Source organism: Ambystoma mexicanum, chromosome 4p, assembly GCF_040938575.1.
Source record: "Ambystoma mexicanum isolate Mex_15411 chromosome 4p, UKY_AmexF1_1, whole genome shotgun sequence".
NCBI classification, from domain to species: domain Eukaryota; kingdom Metazoa; phylum Chordata; class Amphibia; order Caudata; family Ambystomatidae; genus Ambystoma; species Ambystoma mexicanum.
The window spans coordinates 33935081-33955643 of NC_090927.1; the positions used below are offsets into that span (position 1 = coordinate 33935081).

The following is a 20563-nucleotide window of genomic DNA, read 5'->3' on the forward strand; positions in this document are numbered from 1 at the left end:
CACCCAGCCCCCACGCATGACCGCAGGAATCTGTGCTTAGGGGGGCTGGCCCTGCCCTCTCTACACCCAGCCCCCACGCATGACCGCAGGAATCTGTGCTGAGGGGGGCTGGCCCTTGCCCCCTCTACACCCAGCCCCCACGCATGACCGCAGGAATCTGTGCTGAGGGGGGCTGGCCCGTGTCCCCTCTACACCCAGCCCCCACGCATGACCGCAGGAATCTGTGCTGAGGGGGGCTGGCCCTGCCCTCTCTACACCCAGCCCCCACGCATGACCGCAGGAATCTGTGCTGAGGGGGGCTGGCCCTGCCCTCTCTACACCCAGCCCCCACGCATGACCGCAGGAATCTGTGCTGAGGGGGGCTGGCCCGTGTCCCCTCTACACCCAGCCCCCACGCATGACCGCAGGAATCTGTGCTGAGGGGGGTTGGCCCTGCCCTCTCTACGCCCAGCCCCCGCGCATGACCGCAGGAATCTGTGCTGAGGGGGGTTGCCCCTGCCCTCTCAACGCCCAGCCCCCACGCATGACCGCAGGAATCTGTGCTGAGGGGGGTTGGCCCTGCCCTCTCTACGCCCAGCCCCCACGCATGACCGCAGGAATCTGTGCTGAGGGGGGCTGGCCCGTGTCCCCTCTACACCCAGCCCCCACGCATGACCGCAGGAATCTGTGCTGAGGGGGGCTGCCCCTGTCCTCTCTACGCCCAGCTCCCACGCATGACCGCAGGAATCTGTGCTGAGGGGGGCTGCCCCTGCCCTCTCTACGCCCAGCCCCCACGCAAGGCCGCAGGAATCTGTGCTGAGGGGGGCTGCCCCTGCCCTCTCTACGCCCAGCCCCCACGCATGGCCGCAGGAATCTGTGCTGAGGGGGGCTGGCCCTCTTCTCTCAGCACTGGCACGACACTGCTTTTGAACTCTGCCGCGTTCCAGCCAGGGACTTCATGTCTGTGCCAGCCCCCAGGGTGCCCTCACTGCCGCCTCCTGAGCAGCTCAGGGGAGGCTTGAAGACAAGCGCAGACACACGCCCCTGGGACCTGCACATCCTCGAGATGGGAGCGTGGAGCACGCAGAATCCGACACCTAGGGCCCCCTGCCACCTGCGCAGTGTGAGGCGATAGTCCCCCGCCCTCCCCATCACTCCCACAATGCCCAGTCCACACAAGCTGTGTGCATACACCTGCCAGATGCTAGGAGGCCACTAACGTCCCGCTACTCACAGGCCTAAAACTCACGACTCATGAACCCCGGAGTCACGCTGCTGACCCGCAGCCCCCCTACATCGAGCGGTGCCCCTCCTAGGGATTAGGTACGATGTGTGATGGTACGCCTGGGGTACGGCTGCTCTGAAGTTATGATGGTGGCTGTTAAATAGCAGCCACGTGTTATAGGTCTAGACATCCCTCCTAAGAATCCTTCCACTATGCCATCTATTGTGCCAGACTCGGGTCCCAAAGATCGAATGATACATGTTAGGCAGAGTTTGTACGGAGTACCCTCGGGGACCACTACACACAACTAGGACTACAGGTGTAAGCAAAAGCAACCTTTGATAAAAGTCGGAACTACACAGTTTTTGGCTTATCTCAAGAGGGAATGTGAGCTGAATTACAAGTATTCAGAAAGACACTTAGCCTCAAGGTTTCTTGGTAAAACAATTATTATACAATCAGTTCAAAAGCATTCACTAAATGAGGTAACCAATATCACACAAAAATGATACTACAATACTGATTACTCAGCAATTGAGCTCCCTTGAAGTCGGAGCAAAATAACATTGAAGTAGGAGAGCAAAAAGGCATAAGTTGATAAAACGAATATTACAGTTACTTTACAACAGTGCAAATAGTTTGAGTTCACCAGAGGAGTTGATTCAATGCAATAGGTAGGCCAAAGTCAATGGGCTAGTGTCTTGTATAAGTAAAAACGGTTCTGGTATTTAAAACGGAAAGGTTTTTACCACGGTTCTCGGAAGTAGTTCACAGAATAAAGGTTTGTATGTGGGGTCACAAGCTGACTAGGCCTGCAAGTTGCCAAAGTTCCACAAACTTGGTGAGAGGTAAATTCTCTCAGTCGGGTTTTCACAGTACCTTATATTGACGAAAAAGATGTAGCTGAAGACTTCTGTTCCTGGCAGTTCCTGCAGATCTCACTGTTCCTGGGCCTCAAGAGGGAGGATGTCGGGGGACTCCTGCACTGCACGGGGACGGATCACAAAGCTGTCAAATTGGCAAATCTCTCATTCCGGTTGCTGTTCTTCAAGCACACAAGCTGGTGTCCTTCTCCCTGGTTAATCCTTACCAGCTCCGAAAATGGTATCCAAGTGGCTTACGAGTTGATTGGTGCTACCAACACAAAGGAAAAAGTCGTCCTTGAAGGGGCTTCTCTGTCAAGGTGAACTTGGCGATTGGGACTCCACCGGACAGTCAGCCAGCCAATCACACCAGAGGAGACTAAGCACAGGGAGTTTCGGGCACCTCCCTCACTTCCTGCTCACCCCAGACACTCAGGCGCCAGAGGCGGTCTTCAGTCCTGAAGCCCGCCAAAGGCATAGAAACAAAGGGACCAAACCAAGTTTGGCGCGCAGAGACAAACTCTAGAAGGACCTTTCCAAAAAGAAATGGTGAAAACAAGAACACCGGGACCTGTTTAAACAAAGGGGGTTCAGACACCATCTTGAAAAACATGGCTCCCGTGATTTTTAGCTACCGGTGTTCACGGTCGGGAAGAATCATGGTAGTTTGTTGTAAAACCACTGCCACCATCCATTTGGAGAGGAAAGGGTAGCATTTGACTGCTACATGAGTATCTAGACCTAGGGGATACTGCGTAACCCCTCCAGCACTCTATTATAAGATAGGGTGTGCTGGGTCTAGGAATTTGAAAAGACTAGTAAAGTCAATTTCACTTTACTTTCCCTGGGAAAGAGTAGTTTATCCCAGAGAAGGTATTTAAACCTTGGGACAGCCTGAAAGGCTTCTCTGTGTCACTGCACTGAGGGTGCTTTGTGACACAAATTAAAATATGATGCCTATGGAGTTGTATAAAACTCCATAACCAAAGAACACAAGAGTAAAACACATATCAAAATACATGAAAGAGTGGGAAAATAAAGAGTCACACTCTCTCCAGGTATAAAAATTCAAGTCCTCAAAATCCAGCAAAGTTACCGGGGGTCTCTAAGGTGAAGGGAATTAGCACATTTTTGAGAATTCTCCCTAACAGTAAGATCAATGGTCCACCTGTTGCAAAGCAGGCTCCCAGTGGTTACAGTACCGTACCCCTCATTCCTGGCACTTGTTGGGACTGTGAGGCTCTGGATCACAAAAAGGTTGACCCCAAGTGTAAAGGTAAGGCACTTGGAGTCCAGGCTGTGAGCCTGACCTAACCTCACCCCATGCCTGAGGAGGAGGCCACTGTCCTCCCCTCCTCTACAGGGATCACATTTGATGCTCCTGTAGAGATTTCCCTAGTGTCTCTTGGGGCCTGGGACCAGTACGCAGAAGTACTTTCGGAAATCCCACAAAACACCCGTAGATTTTTGAGAAGTGTCCTCTTAAATGGCCAGCCTTCTACTGGTTTGAGAGACACTGGGGCAAGCATGACAGTGGTGGACAGGACCCTGCTCAAGCCAAAGGACTATGTAGGTGCTTCTCTGAAAACCACCAGGTTAGCTGGTGGGTCTCCCAAGTTATCGCCTGTAGCCTTAGTCACACTCATAATTGGAGACAAGACAGAAAAGCTTCCTGTCCTGGTTCAGGACAATATCCCTGCTAACATTTTGTTAGGCAATGATCTAGTAGAGTTGGAGTTGATCTCTGATGGTCTTCCCATGACCGCTGCTGCTGTCACTAGGTCACAGATGACACCGGGTCTGGCTGTGTGTCAGGTAACTGAGCCCAAGGGGAGGCCTAAGGCAAGAAGACGGAAGAACAAGAAGGCCACCTTGGTGAAGGGGGCTCCTTCTCTTCCCGCTGTTCCTAGATCACCTATTGGGATCCATGCTCCAGACGGGCTGGGTCCAGTGGAAAACCCAAACTCAACTCCTGAGGGAGAAGAGGCAGAAGACCCTTCAGCGGGAGAGGTGCTCAAACCAGAGGACCACCTCGACCTTCAATGCCTGTTGGCTGAAGGGGGACCCTCCCGGGCGGACTTCTGTAAAGGACAGAGAGAGTGCCACTCTCTTGAGGGTCTGAGGAAACAGGCCCTGTCTCAGGCACAAGGAGAAGTGCCTAGGACATTCTGGATTTATTGGGAGGGTGAGCTCCTTATTAATGAGCCCACTAAGCCTGAACCTGGTGCCTGTGATGCTGGAAATGCATCAGAGGGACAGGGCCTCTGAATCCTTGTCCTTTACTGCTTTTTATCGTGTGTTCTGTCGTGTTTTCTGCCCAGGAGTCCATGTGGGACTCCTGGCAGTGCAGTTCTCTCTTTTGGTTTGGTGAACAGACCCATGGGATACCCTTATGGCACCCATGGGTAGGGGTACAACCCTGTACCCCTAGTGTATGTTTTTGGGCACCTGTGGGTGGCCCACAGAGCAGGGTATGGGCTGGTGGCAGCTCCATGCTGAATTTGACAGGTGCTCTGGGTGTCCTCCCTTTTGGGATACCCAGGCCCTGCCATTGGGATCAGTTGATTCCTGATAGGAAACAAGATGGATGGCCCCTGTGGCCTCTTGCTTTCTATTGCCTGTTACCTTGTTTTCCCAAAGTCCTGGGAAGCCCTGACTCTGTCCCTTCCCCCTGACTGGCTGTTGGGTGGAAGTTCCATATATGGCGTTGTTGTGAAGGCCCAGCTAGACTGACTGGAGCCTTCCCAGTGACTGTATGTTGTGGGTACCTCCTGTGGGTGGGACCTGGGTGAATGGAGTGTGTGACCAATATACACTCCTTGTTGTGGTTGTCTGGTTTCTGGCATGAGAGACAAAGACTGAGACAGCCCTGCCCGAAACTGGCCTGAATGCAGTGTGTAGTGTTGAATGGCTGGGTACTTGTCCCAATCCACATTCCTTGTTGTGAGTGTCTGAAAGGGAGGAGTGCGGCCTGAATGCACTGTGTGCCTGATTGGCTGACTGACTGCATGAATGCCCTTCTGTATGATTGGCTGCTGAGTGTGTGCCAGCAGTGTGGATGAGAGACAGAATAGTATATCTGGGGACCTCTCCCCACTGGTTCTGAAGGGTTCAGGGAACGTTCAGAAGCGTTCAGAAGCGTTCTGGAGCTGAGTCTCCACTCTAAGAGTAACTGGAACTGCTGATCCTCGACGTCCAGCTGGAAGAAGAAGACTTGCTGTGGCATTTGCTTCGACCGATCCGAAGGCTGCCGAAATCGTCAAAGACTGACCAGAGAGAGGACCTGGTAAGGCGCCCTCTTCCCGTGCTTCGAGAGACCATCGAGCACCGCTCCATCTTCACCGAAGCGCCCTGGAAGACAGAACCTCGAAAGGCTGCCGACCCGAGACGGGACCGCCGAGGAGATCGAAGTGAAGCACCCGGACATCAACGCCGTCGAAGTCCATTGCCGTCGACCAGGGTTCGCAGGTTTGTGTAACCGCTGGAGGCCCGTCGAAGTTGTGTTGCCCAGCCATGGGAACCACTTGACGCCGTGCCGCCGACGACCGGAGCCGTCCGCTCCTTTGCCTAAGAACATTCGAATCGAAGGACTCCCTCATCTGCACCGTCGACCGCTTTATCCTGCCGGAGAAAGTCGAGGACGACCAACGCGCCGAGGAGAAATCTGCCGGTGGGTTTCCCGCCACCCGAAGACCACAAAGACCCAAACGACTCGACGCCCTTGCTGGGCCTCCGTCTCCACAATCTTTGCGGTCCAGAACTATTGTCACCGAGGTGCCCCGCACGCCTCTGCCTTGCAGGACGCCGACGCTCCGACGCCGACGAGCACCGCTCGGACGAAGCTGCCGCCTCATCGACGCCGTTCTACCCTGTTTGTCGACGGACGTTCGACGCCCCGTGTCTCCCGCTTGAAAGGGAAGGCATTCAAGAAGGGCCGTCGATTCCCCGTCGCCGAACACCGAGTTCCTCGACGCTCCTCGACGCCTCTCGACGATCCGTGACTCCCGCTTGAAAGGGGGTCACTCAAGAAGGATCTGTCAACGCCTCTTCGAAGAACTCGACTCCACCAGGTACATTGGTGGGGTAAAAACGTTATAGGAGGAAATAAGACTTGCAGAACAATATATATGGACTGGGCTTGTGCTATATCTTTATTTTACAGGTTGCCCAGGTGGGGGGATCCCCACACAGAACTATGTCTAGTGGTAGGGGCCAGTATTCTGCCTATTGCTCAACCATTTTATTTTCTCTCCTCTCTCTATTGCTGGTTTCACTCTATTGATCTGTGTGACATTGTTACAGTATTGTTGATGCACTTTAATGAGATCTAATACAAAGGGTGGTACCACTTTAGAATTGTATATATTTGCCATTGTTGATTTTCCTGAGTACAAAGTGAGTTATTATGATAAGTGTACATAACCTTGAATATTGATTATATAAAGACTGTGTTCTAACCAATACAGTGTGTGGACATTCCTTTGTGGGGGCTTGGGGTACACTGTACTTAAGAACCAGCCTGCATCACATCCTGAGAAGCTAGGCCTTGATTGCTCGTCCATTGCTACCATACTAGAGAATCTTGGCTGGGGTCCTCTGTGCCTCTCTTCTACCATATAGAGAACAGAAGTACAGACGCCCCCCACCGGTCTTTCTTCACACTGGTGGCAGCGGTGGGATGCTTATGGTTTTAAGAATCAGTGTATAACCGTGCCACTTACAAAGGATATCCACACTTTATTAAATTAAGGTTTAGTTGTGTACAAGATAACTGCATTACAAACAATGGAGTCTATTGCAAATGGCAAATTGACTCGGATGAGCTTGGAGGCTCTCCAGAGTGCTTGTGAAGCCAGGGAGTTAGACTTTGTGGATAAGTCTAGGGCTGAGCTGATAGCTGCCCTGGTGGACTACCAGACTGATGGTGAAACTCTTGATGAGGGGGGGAATGCAACCAATGAGGACTCTGCCCCTGGGGTTTCTGCTGAATCTGTTTCTGGGAATGCCGCCATTCCTGCTGCCTCTGTTCCAAACCCCAGCAATTCCTTGGAGCTTGAGTTATTAAGGATGAAATTGGCCTTTGAATACCGCAAGTTGGAAATAGATGCTGAACTTAAGAAAGAGGAGTTGGCTCAACAAGTGGAGCTCAAGAATAGGGATCTTGAACTCAGAAATAAGGACCTTGAACTCAAGAGCCAGGACACTGAATGTCAGAGAATCCAGCTAGAGAAAGCTAGAGTGGAGACTTCAGCTAAAACCAGTGAGAGTGTCAGGTCCCCAGCCACCAAGTTTATGAAAGATTTGGTTGGTGTATTTGTGGAGGGTTCAGATATCCTCCAATGGATTGAAGCGTTTGAAATGGCTTGTGCGATTCATGATGTTGATAAAAGAGATTGGGCTAAGTGTTTGTTAAGCAGAGTGCCTCAAACTGGATATGACTGTATTCTGAAGCTGAGTGTGGAAGAAAGGGGTCAGTATGAGTGTATGAAGTCTGCTTTGATTGCCAAGTTTGGCAAGACACCTACCCAATACCTTAGAAGGTTCAGGGATTTTAAGAAAAGAGAGAATGTGTCTTGGGTTGACTGGGTGAGTGCTGCACACATGAACATGATGGGGTGGATTGATGGATACAAGGTTAAGACTTTTGTTGAATTGTCCCACCTCTTGTTTTTTGAGCATTTTTCTGAAGCCTGTTCACCAGAGCTGCGTCAGTATGTGGCTGACCAGAACATTTTGGACGCCTTTAAGCTGGCTAGGTTGGCTGACAAGTGGGTCTCAAACCGGGTGTCCCCTAAGGACTCCAGTGGGAAGGACAAGGACAAAGAAAAGGGGGACTCTCAGAAAGCTGAGGAGTCCCACAAGCAGTCACAGTCGGGTAAACCTAAACCTTCCTCTCCCAAGACCCAAAAATCTAGTGGGGATAAGTCATCTGTCGGTGGGAATAAGAGTAGTGGTCCACCTGCTGCAAAGCAGGCTCCCAGTGGTTCCAGTACCGTACCCCGCACTCCTGGCGCTTGTTGGGACTGTGGGGCTCTGGATCACAAAAGGGGTGACTCCAAGTGTAAAGGTAAGGCACTTGGAGTACAGGCTGTCAGCCTGACCTACCCTTACCCCGTGTCTGAGGTGGAGGCCATTGTCCTCCCCTCCTCTACCGGGATCACATTTGGTGCTCCGGTAGAGATTTCCTTAGTGTACCTTGGGGCTTGGGACCAGTATGCAGAAGTACTGGCGACTATCCCACAGAACACCCGTAGGTTTTTGAGAAGTGTCCTCTTGAATGGCCAGCCTTCTACTGGTTTGAGAGACACTGGGGCAAGCATGACAGTGGTGGACAGGACCCTGCTCAAGCCAGAGGACTATGTAGGTGCTCCTCTGCGAACCACCAGGTTAGCTGGTGGGCCTCCCAAATTATCACCTGTAGCCTTAGTCACCCTCATGATTGGAGACAAGACAGCAAAGCTTCCTGTCCTGGTTCAGGACAATGTCCCTGCTAACATTCTGTTAGGAAATGATCTAGTAGAGTTGGGGTTGATATCGGATGGTCTTCCCATGACTGCTGCTGCAGTCACTAGATCACAGGTGACACCGGGTCTGGCTGTGGGTCAGGTACCCGAGCCAAAGGCGAGGCCGAAGTCAAGAAGAAGGAAGACCAAGAAGGCCACCTCTGTGGAGGGAACACCTTCTCTTCCTGCTGTTCCGACAGCACCCATTGGGATCCATGCTCCGGACGGGCTGGGTCCAGTGGAAAACCCAAACTCAACTCCTGTGGGAGAAGAGACAGAAGACTCTCCTGTGGGAGAGGTTCTCAACCCAGAGGATCATCCTGATCTTCAATGCTTGTTAGCTGAAGGGGGACCATCCCGGGCAGACTTCTGTAAGGGACAGAGAGAGTGCCACTCTCTCGAGGGACTGAGGAAACAGGCCCTGTCCCAGGCACAAGGAGAAGTGCCTAGGACATTCCGGATTTATTGGGAGGGTGAGCTCCTTGTTAGTGAGCCCACCAAGCCTGAACCTGGTGCCCTCAAGAGGTTGGTGGTACCCCAGGTTTACAGGCCCTTCCTACTGCAGTTGGCGCATGAGGTGCCCTTGGCTGGTCATCTTGGGACCAAGACGACTAAGCAGAGGCTCTCTGCCCATTTCTACTGGCCACGGATGGGAGTAGAGGTGGAGTCCCACTGCAGGACCTGCCCAACTAGTCAGTTGTCTGGCAAGACTGGAGGTAGTGTCAATGCCCCACTGCAGCCATTGCCAGTGATTGGCAAACCATTTGAGAGGGTGGGCATCGACATCGTCGGTCCCCTTGACCCTCCCACTTCAGGTGGACATCGGTTCATCCTGGTCTTGGTAGATCATGCCACCAGGTACCCTGAGGCAATACCCCTTCGGACTGTTACTACCAAGGTGGTTGCCAGGGCTCTCCTGGGCATTTTCACCCGTATTGGATTCCCCAAGGAGGTTGTCTCTGACAGAGGATCCAACTTCATGTCTAGTTACATGAAAACCATGTGGAAAGAGTGCGGAATAACCTACAAGTTCTCCACCTCTTACAACCCCCAGACCAATGGTCTGGTTGAGAGATTTAATAAAACTCTCAAGGGCATGCTAGGGGCTTTGGAAGAACCCCTAAGGAGGAAATGGGATCTCCTCCTGCCATGCCTGCTGTTTGCTTACAGAGAGGTACCTCAAGAGGGTGTTGGTTTCAGCCCCTTTGAGTTACTCTTTGGACATCCCGTGAGGGGGCCCCTCGCCTTGATCAGAGAAGGCTTGGAAGCCACCCCTCCAGGTCCCGCCAAGCAAGTGGGGGACTATGTGTTAGGCCTCAGACGGAGGATGACACAGATGATGGGTCAGGCAACAGCAAATCTCAAGGCAGGCCAGGAATTGAATAAGTACTGGCATGACCTTAAAGCCTCGCAAGTGGATTGGACTCAGGGACAGGAAATCCTTGTGATGGAGCCTACCAAGCCTAGAGCTCTGGCAGACAAGTGGACTGGACCCTTCAGGATCATCTCCAAGATGGGCGAAGTCAATTATCTGGTTGACATGGGAGCCTCTGGGGTAGCCCCTCAGGTATTCCATGTCAACAGGCTCAAGCCTTTCCACCGGCGAGCAGAAGTCTCATGTCTCTTGCTAGCTTCAGGGCAAGAAGAGGATGAGAGTGAGCCCCTTCCCGATTTGCTGCATAGCAACCCTCAGGATGGCTCAGTGGAGGGAGTACATCTCTCTCCGGATTTGACAACAGAGCAACAGAGGGCCTGCAGGGCTTTGCTCCAACAGTATGCCTCTCTGTTTTCACTGACGCCAGGCCTTACACCGTGGTGTAGGCATGAAATCGACACTGGTGACAGTGTGCCTGTCAAAAGCAGGTGCTACCGTATGTCAGATACCGTTAAGAACCACATCCAGACTGAGGTCGCCAAGATGTTGGATCTGGGTGTTATTGAACCCTCAACCAGTCCCTGGTCGAGTCCAGTGGTCCTTGTCCCCAAGGCAAGTTCCCAAGCGGGTACCAAGGATTGGAGGTTCTGTGTGGACTACCGAGGAGTCAATACCGTCACCAAAACTGACGTACACCCATTGCCCAGGGCTGATGAGCTCGTGGACACCATAGGTGCTGCCAAATTTGTGAGCACCTTTGACCTTACCTCAGGCTATTGGCCAATAGCTCTGACGGACCATGCCAAGGAAAAGACGGCCTTCTCAACACCTGAGGGACTCTACCAGTTTAGGGTCATGCCTTTTGGGTTGAAGAATGCCCCTGCCACCTTCCAGAGATTGGTCAACCATGCGCTCAGTGGGCTGGAAGCCTTTTGTGTGGCTTACTTAGACGACATTGCCGTCTACAGTTCCACCTGGGAAGAGCATTTGACACATCTGGATAAGGTGTTGCAGGCCTTGAAAAGGGCTAACCTTACTATCAAGGCCACCAAGTGCCAGATAGCTCAGGGGAAAGTTACCTATCTTGGTCATGAGGTAGGAGGGGGTCAAATCCAACCTCTCTCCAGTAAAGTACAGGATGTACAGAACTGGGAGACTCCCACTACTCAAACCCAGGTGAGAGCCTTTTTGGGCCTCACTGGGTACTATCGCAATTTCATGGCAGACTATGGAACCATAGCTGCACCCCTGACAGCTCTAACTTCACCCAAACAGCCTAGGAAGGTTAATTGGACCGAAGACTGTCAGAGGGCCTTTGATGGCTTGAAAGAAAGTCTGTGTAGGGCACCTGTGTTGTGTGCGCCTGACTACAGCCGACCCTTTATCGTCCAGACGGATGCCTGCGACACCGGAATTGGAGCTGTCTTGTCCCAGTTAGATGTCAAAGGGAGAGAACATCCTATCATATTCATCAGTAGACAACTCAAGGGTAGAGAACTTAGGTGGGCTACTGTTGAAAAGGAGTGTTTTAGCATAGTTTGGAGCCTTAGGCATTTTAGGCCCTACCTTACGGGGTCTACCTTCAAGGTCCAAACAGATCATAAGCCCCTGAAGTCGCTTATGCAGATGAAGGGTGAGAATCCGAAATTGCTCAGGTGGTCCATTAGCCTGCAAGGGCTAGACTTCACCATAGAGCACAGACCAGGGAAGAGTCACGATAATGCAGATGGCCTTTCCAGAAGGTATGTTGACCGTCTGGATGAGGGTGTCTATCCCGTGGGAGATTAGACACCCTCCACCTCAGTCTGGGGGGGGCGACTGTGATGCTGGAAATGCATCAGAGGGGCTGGGCCTCTGAATCCTTGTCCTTTACTGCTTTTTATCGTGTGTTCTGTCGTGTTTTCTGCCCAGGAGTCCATGTGGGACTCCTGGCAGTGCAGCTCTCTCTTTTGGTTTGGTGAACAGACCCATGGGATACCCTTATGGCACCCATGGGTAGGGGTACAACCCTGTACCCCTAGTGTACGTTTTTGGGCACCTGTGGGTGGCCCACAGAGCAGGGTATGGGCTGGTGGCAGCTCCATGCTGAATTTGACAGGTGCTCTGGGTGTCCTCCCTTTTGGGATACCCAGGCCCTGCCATTGGGATCAGTTGATTCCTGATAGGAAACAAGATGGCCCCTGTGGCCTCTTGCTTTCTATTGCCTGTTACCTTGTTTTCCCAAAGTCCTGGGAAGCCCTGACTCTGTCCCTTCCCCCTGACTGGCTGTTGGGTGGAAGTTCCATATATGGCGTTGTTGTGAAGGCCCAGCTAGACTGACTGGAGCCTTCCCACTGACTGTATGTTGTGGGTACCTCCTGTGGGTGGGACCTGGGTGAATGGAGTGTGTGACCAATATACACTCCTTGTTGTGGTTGTCTGGTTTCTGGCATGAGAGACAAAGACTGAGACAGCCCTGCCCGAAACTGGCCTGAATGCAGTGTGTAGTGTTGAATGGCTAGGTACTTGTCCCAATCCACATCCCTTGTTGTGAGTGTCTGAAAGGGAGGAGTGTGGCCTGAATGCACTGTGTGCCTGATTGGCTGACTGACTGCATGAATGCCCTTCTGTATGATTGGCTGCTGAGTGTGTGCCAGCAGTGTGGATGAGAGACAGAATAGTATATCTGGGGACCTCTCCCCACTGGTTCAGAAGGGTTCAGGGAACGTTCAGAAGCGTTCAGAAGCGTTCTGGAGCTGAGTCTCCACTCTAAGAGTAACTGGAACTGCTGATCCTCGACGTCCAGCTGGAAGAAGAAGACTTGCTGTGGCATTTGCTTCGACCGATCCGAAGGCTGCCGAAATCGTCGAAGACTGACCCGAGAGAGGACCTGGTAAGGCGCCCTCTTCCCGTGCTTCGAGGGACCATCGAGCACTGCTCCATCTTCGCCGAAGCGCCCTGGAAGACAGACCCTCGAAAGGCTGCCGACCCGAGACGGGACCGCCGAGGAGATCGAAGTGAAGCACCCGGACATCGACGCCGTCGAAGTCCATTGCCGTCGACCAGGGTTCGCAGGTTTGTGTAACCGCTGGAGGCCCGTCGAAGTTGTGTTGCCCAGCCGTGGGAACCACTTGACGCCGTGCCGCCGACGACTGGAGCCGTCCACTCCTTTGCCTAAGAACATTCGAATCGAAGGACTCCCTCGTCCGCACCGTCGACCGCTTTATCCTGCCGGAGAAAGTCGAGGACAACCAACGCACCGAGGAGAAATCTGCCGGTGGGTTTCCCGCCACTCGAAGACCACAAAGACCCGAACGACTCGACGCCCTTGCTGGGCCTCTGTCTCCACAATCTTTGCGGTCCAGAACTATTGTCACCGAGGTGCCCCGCACGCCTCTGCCTTGCAGGATGCTGACGCTCCGACGCCGACCAGCACCGCTCGGACGAAGCTGCCGCCTCATCGACGCCGTTCTACCCTGTTTGTCGACGGACGTTCGACGCCCCGTGTCTCCCGCTTGAAAGGGAAGGCATTCAAGAAGGGCCGTCGATTCCCCGTCGCCGAACACCGAGTTCCTCGACGCTCCTCGACGATCCGTGACTCCCACTTGAAAGGGGGTCGCTCAAGAAGGATCTGTCGACGCCTCTTCGAAGAACTCGACTCCACCAGGTACATTGGGGGGGTAAAAACATTATAGGAGGAAATAAGACTTGCAGAACAATATAATGACTGGGCTTGTGCTATATCTTTATTTTACAGGTTGCCCAGGTGGGGGGATCCCCACACAGAACTATGTCTAGTGGTAGGGGCCAGTATTCTGCCTATTGCTCAACCATCTTATTTTCTCTTCTCTCTCTATTGCTGGTTTCACTCTATTGATCTGTGTGACATTGTTACAGTATTGTTGATGCACTTTAATGAGATCTAATACAAAGGGTGGTACCACTTTAGAATTGTATATATTTGCCATTGTTGATTTTCCTGAGTACAAAGTGAGTTATTATGATAAGTGTACATAACCTTGAATATTGATTATATAAAGACTGTGTTCTAACCAATACAGTGTGTGGACATTCCTTTGTGGGGGCTTGGGGTACACTGTACTTAAGAACCAGCCTGCATCACCTCCTGAGAAGCTAGGCCTTGATTGCTCGTCCATTGCTACCGTACTAGAGAATCTTGGCTGCGGTCCTCTGTGCCTCTCTTCTACCATATAGAGAACAGAAGTACAGACGCCCCCACCGGTCTTTCTTCACACTGCCCGCACGAGTTTGGTGGTACCCCAGGTGTGCAGGCCCTTCCTACTGCAGTTAGTGCATGAGGTGCCCTTGGCTGGTCATCTTGGGACCAAGAAGACCAAGCAAAGGCTCTCTGCCCATTTCTACTGGCCCCGGTTGGGAGTAGAAGTGGAGTCCCACTGCAGTACCTGCCCTACTTGTCAGTTGTCTGGCAAGACTGGAGGTGGCGTCATTATTCCACTACAGCCATTGCCAGTAGTGGGCACACCATTTGAGAGGGTGGGCATCGACATTGTCGGTCTCCTTGACCCTCCCACTTCAGGTGGACATCGGTTCATCCTGGTCTTGTTTGATCATGCCACCAGGTACCCTGAGGCTATACCCCTTTGGACTATTACTGCCAAGGTGGTAGCCAGGGCTATCCTGGGCATTTTCACTCGGGTTGGATTCCCTAAGGAGGTTGATTCTGACAGAGGATCCAAATTCATTCCAAGTAAAATGAAAAACATGTGGAAAGAGTGCGGGGTAACCTACAAGTTCTCCACCTCTTACCACCCCCATACCAATGGTCTGGTTGAAGATTTAATAAAACTCTCAAGGGCATGCTAGGCGCTTTGGAAGAGCGCCTAAGGATGAAATGAGATCTCCTCCTGCCATGCCTGCTGTTCGCTTACAGAGAGGTTCCACAAGAGGGTGTTGGTCTCAGCCCCTTTGAGTTACTCTTTGGACATCCCGTGAGGGGGGCCCTTGCCTTGATCAGAGAATGTTTGGAAGCCACCCATCCAGGTCCTGCCAAGCAAATTGGGGACTATGTGTTAGGCCTCAGACAGAGGATGACACAGATGATGGGTCAGGCGAAAGCAAATCTCAAGGCCAGCCAGGAATTGAACAAGTACTGGCATGACCTTAAAGCATCACAAGTGGCTTGGACTCCGGGACAGGAGGTCCTCGTGATGGAACCTACCAAGCCTAGAGCTTTGGCAGACAAATGAACTGCATCCTTCAGGATAATCTCCAAGATGGGTGAGGTCAATTATCTGGTTGACATGGGAGTCCCTGGGGTAGCCCCTCAGGTATTCCATGTTAACAGACTCAAGCCTTTCCACAGGCGAGCAGAAGTCTCATGTCTCTTGCTAGCTTCAGGGCAAGAAAAGGATGAGAGTGAGCCCCTTCCTGATTTGCAGTATAGCAACCCTCAGGATGGCTCATGGAGGGAGAGCATCTTGCTCTAGATCTGACAACAGAGCAGCAGAGGGCCTGCAGGGCTTTGCTCCGGCAGTATGCCTCTCTGTTCTCACTGACGACAGGCCTTACACCGTGGTGTAGGCACGAAATTGACACTGGTGACAGTGTGCCAGTCAAAAGCAGGTGTTACCGTATGTCAGATACCGTTAAGAACCACATCCAGGCTGAGGTCGCCAAGATGTTGGATCTAGGTGTTAGTGAATCCTCAACCAGTCCCTGGTCCAGTGGTCCTTGTCCCCAAGGCAAGTTCCCTGGCAGGTACCAGGGATTGGAGATTGTTTGTGGACTACGGAAGAGTCAATGGCATGACCAAACTGACGTGCACCCATTGCCCAAGGCTGATGAGCTTATGTGCTGCCAAATTTGTGAGCACCTTTGACCTTACCTCAGGCTATTGGCAAATAGCTCTGATGGACCATGCCAAGGAAAAGACTGCATTCTCAACACCTGAGGGGCTCTACAAGTTTAGAATCATGCCTTTTGGGTTGAAAAATGCACCTGCCACCTTCCAGAGATTGGTCAATCATGCACTCTGTGGGCTGGAGGCCTTTTGTGTGGCCTATTTAGATGACATTGCTGTCTACGGTTCTACGGAAGAACATTTGACACATCTGGATAAGGCGTTGCAGGCCTTGAAAAGGGCTAACCTCACTATCAAGGCCACCAAGTGCCAGAAAGCTCAGGGGAAAGTCACTTATATTGGTTATGAGGTAGGAGGGGGTCAAATCCAACCTCTCCCCAGTAAAGTACAGGATGTGCATGACTGGGAGACTCCCACTACTCAAACCCATGTGAGAGCCTATTTGGGCCTCACTGGGTATTACTGCAACTTCATGGCAGACTATGGAACTATAGCTGCACCTCTGACAGCTCTGACTTCACCCAAGCAACAAAGGAAGTTTAATTGGACTGAAGACTGTCAGAGGGCCTTTGATGGCTTGAAAGAAAGTCTGTGTAGGTCACCTGTGTTGTGTGCGCCTGAATACGGCAAACCCTTTACCGTCCAGACGGATGCCTGTGACCCCGGAATTGGAGCTGTCTTGTCCCAGTTATATGACAAAGGGAGGGAACATCCGATCATATTCATCAGTAGACAACTCAAGGGTAGAGAACTTAGGTGGGCTACTGTTGAAAAGGAATGTTTCAGCATAGTTTGGAGCCATAGGCATTTTAGGCCCTTGTAAACACCGGTGGGGAGTCTGCACTTCCGCTCTCTATATGGTAGAGGGGAGGCACAGAGACCCCTGCCAAGATTCTCTATTATTGGTAACATAGTCGAACAATCAATTCCTAGCTTCTCAGGAGGTGATGCGAGCTGGTTCTTAAGTACAGTGTAGTTCCCAAGCACCCACAAAGGAATGTGCACACACTGTATCGGTTACAACACAGTCTTTATATAATTAATGTTCAAAGGTATATACAATATCAAGATAACTCACTTTGTACTCCGAAAATCAGCAATGGTAAATATACACAGTTTCTAAAGTGGTACCACTAATGTTATTAGATCTCATTAAAGTGCATACGGTCAGAATGACACATAGATCCGAATAAAGAGGAAACCAGCAGTAGAGAGAGGAAGGAAAGCAAGATGGTTGAACAATTGGCAGCATACTGGTCACTACCATTAACCATAGTTCTGAGTGGAGATCCCCCCCACCTGGGCAACCTGTAGAAGAAAGATACAAGCCCAGTCCATATATTGTTCACACTAGACTTTCCAATAGTTCTGCATCCCCAAAGTACCTTGGCGTTGTAGCGTTTTGCGCCGGGGAATCGACGGCCCTTCTTGAGTGTCCTCCCTTTCAGGCAGGAGTCACGGGTCGAATGTCGGACGGAGAACAGGTCGAGGTACGACGGTGAAGTGGCCCCGTCGTACCTAGCGGTGCTCATTGACGGGGAAGCGTAAACGTCCTGCTAGGAAGAGGCGTGCGGGGCACTTCGGTGTCGATAGTTCTGGACCACAAAGACTTGAAGAACTGTGGCCCAGCAAGGGCGTCGAGTCATCAGCCTCTCTGTCATCTTTGGGTGGCGGGAAACCCATCGGTGGATGCTCCTTGGCGCGTTGGCAGTCAGGCCTTCTCCAGCAGGATACAGCAGCAACGATGCGGACGAGAGCGTCCTTGGATCAATTAAGTTCTTAGGCAATGGGAGCATGGCGGCTCCAGTCGGCGAGGGCGGTCGTCGACAGTGGTGGACAATAGCCCGGGCGCTTCTCCTTCGAGTTCCGCAGCAATCCCCGTTTCGGGTCGGCAGCCTGTCGAAGGTCTGTCTAGCAAGGAGTTTAGGCAAAGATCAGCTGTGCACGATGGTCCCTCGTAGCTCGGTAAGAGGGCACCTTACCAGGTCCTCTCTGGGTCAGTTCTTGAAGCACAGCAGCTTTCAGATTGCAAAGGAGAGCAACAGCAATTCTTCTCATCCAGCAGGGTTTCAAGATCAAGCTTCAGTTACTCCAGTTACTCGTAGTAGTGGACTTCAGCTTCTGAACATGATTCCTAGCAGTGAGAGGTCCCCAGATATACTGTTGATCTCCCATTCATTCCGCTGGGTCACACTCAAGCATCCAATCACAACTACAGGCATTCATGCAGGCAGGCAGCCAATCAGGCACACGGGGCATTCAGGCCATTCACTTCTCTCCAGACACTCACAACAAGATATGTGTATTGGGATAAGTGACGAGCCATTCAACACTCCAAGCTGCATTCATACCAGTTTCGGGCAGGGCTGTCTCAACCATTGTGTCAACCACCAGATACTAGACAGCCACAACATAGAATGTATATTCGTCAGACACTCCATTCACCCAGGTCCCACCCACAGGCGTACCCACAACATACGGTCGTTGAGAAGGCTCCAGCCAGTCTGGTCGGCACTTCCCCACACTACCATATACAGAACTTCCACCCAACAGCCAGTCAGGGGGAAGGGACAGAGGCAGGGCTTCCCGGGACTTCGGGAAGATCAAGGTAACAGGTGATGGAAGGCAAGAGGCCATGGGGGCCATTTTGTCTCCATCTGGAATCAACCAATTCCAAAGACAGGGCCTGGGCATCCCAAGCCTTGGTAACCCAAAATGGAGGATACTCACAGCACCAGTCATTTCAGCACGGAGCTGCCACCAGTCTGTACCCTGCTCTGTGGGTCACACACAGGTGCCCAAAAACGTACACTAGGGGCACAGGGGTGCACCCCTACCCATGGGTGCCATAAGGGTATGGGCTGGTGGCAGCTCCATGCAGAATTTGACAGGTGCTCTGAGTATCCTCCATTTTGGGTTACCAAGGCCCTGCCATTGGAATCATTTGATTCCTGATAGGAGACAAGATGGCCCCTGTGGCCTCTTGCTTTCTGTTGCCTGTTATCTTCTATTCCCAAAGTCCTGGGAAGACATGCCTCTGTCCCTTCCCCTGACTGGCTGTTGGGTGGACGTTCCCTATATGGTAGTGCCCTCTGATTGGCTGTTGGGTGGAAGCTCCATATATGGTATTGTGGGGAAGTCTAGGCCAGACTGGCTGGAGCCTTCCCAGTGACTATATGTTGTGGGTACACCTGTGGGTGGGACCTGGGTGAATGGAGTGCGTGACAAATATGCACTTCTTGTTGTGGATGTCTAGTTTCTGGTATGTGATACAAAGACTGAGACAGCCCTGCCCGAAACTGGTATGAATGCAGTGTGTAGTGTTGAATGGCTGAGTACTTGTCCCAATAGACATTCCTTGTTGCGACTGTCTAAGAGGGAAGAGAATGGCCTGACTGCCTGAATGCCCTTCTGAGTAATTGGTTGCCTGAGTGAGACCCAGCAGAATGAATGAGAGACAGAACAGTGTATCTGGGGGCCTCACACTGCTAGAATTCTTTCAGAAGCTGAAGTGGAAAACTTGAAACTGCTTATCCTTTAAGTCCAGCTGGAAGAAGAAGAACTGCTGCTGCATTTGCTTCGACTCGATCCGAAGTCTATCGAGTTTGTCTAGGACTGATCCAAGAGAGGACCTGGCTAGGAGACCCCTTCTCGAGCTACGATGGACCATTGTGCACCGCTACTATTCGATGAATCGCCCTGGAAGCCAGCCTACGAAAGACTGTCAACAGGAGATGGGGATCACCGAGGAGAACGAAGAGAAGCGCCGGACAGCCGTCCACCATCGTCGACCTGGGTTCACAGGTTTGCTATAACCGCTGGTGGCCCATCGAAGCTGTGCTGCTGAGAAGCAGGAACTGCTTGATGCTGTGCTGCCGAAGACCGGAGCCTCAACGCTCCACCTGATAAAGACACTTTGAATCCAAGGACGTGCTCGTCTGCACCGCCGACCGCTTTGTCCCGCAGGAGCAAGTCAAGGCCACCGACACACGAAGGAGCATCCACCAGTGGGTTTCCCACCACCTGATGACCGCCAAGACGCCGGACAACTCAACGCCCTTGCTGGGCCAAAGTTCTTCATAGACTCTTTGCAGTCCCGAACTATCTACTCCAAGGTGACCTGAACGCCTCATCTTCGCAGGACATCTACGACCAATCATCGATGAGCGCCGCCAGGACCAAAGCTGCTGCCTCACCGTTAGGGTTCACCCCTTTTCTTCATGAGATCTCGACGATCCGTGCATCCTGCCTTAAAGGGAGCCGCTCAAGAAGGATCCGTCGATGACCCGACATTGAACTCTGCTATTCCAGGTAGATTGGGGTGGTAGAACTATTTAGAAGGAAATAAGACTCATAGTGAACAATATATGGACTGGGCTTGTATTATATCTTTTATTACAGGTTGCCCAGGTGGGAGGGATCGCCACACAGAACTGTGTCTAGGTAACGGGGCCAGTATTCTGCCTATTGTTTCAACCAACCTGCTTTCCTCCTATGTCTATTGTTGGTTCCCTTTATTAATGGATTTGTGTGACAATTGACCAAAGTAGAGTTGATACACTTTAATGAACTCTGATAGTGTTGTGGTACCATGTAGAACTGTGTATATATTTGCCATTGTAGATCAACTGAGCACAAAGTGAGTTATTGTGATTGTGTATATAACCTTGAACCTTAATTATGTAAGGAACAGTGTTTTCACTAATACAGTGTGTGGACATTCCTCTGTGGGTGCTTGGGGACTACACTGTACTTAAGAACCAGCCTGCATCACCTCTCGAGAGTTGAAGCCTTTGA

The 20563-nt window shown here is 51.8% G+C and overlaps 1 protein-coding gene across 1 annotated transcript in view; it reads left to right on the forward strand.

The window, feature by feature from the left end:
• Window positions 1–20563, forward strand: part of LOC138452714 (zinc finger protein 850-like) — a 354959-nt gene that overhangs the window by 207529 nt on the left and 126867 nt on the right. The window lies entirely within an intron of this gene.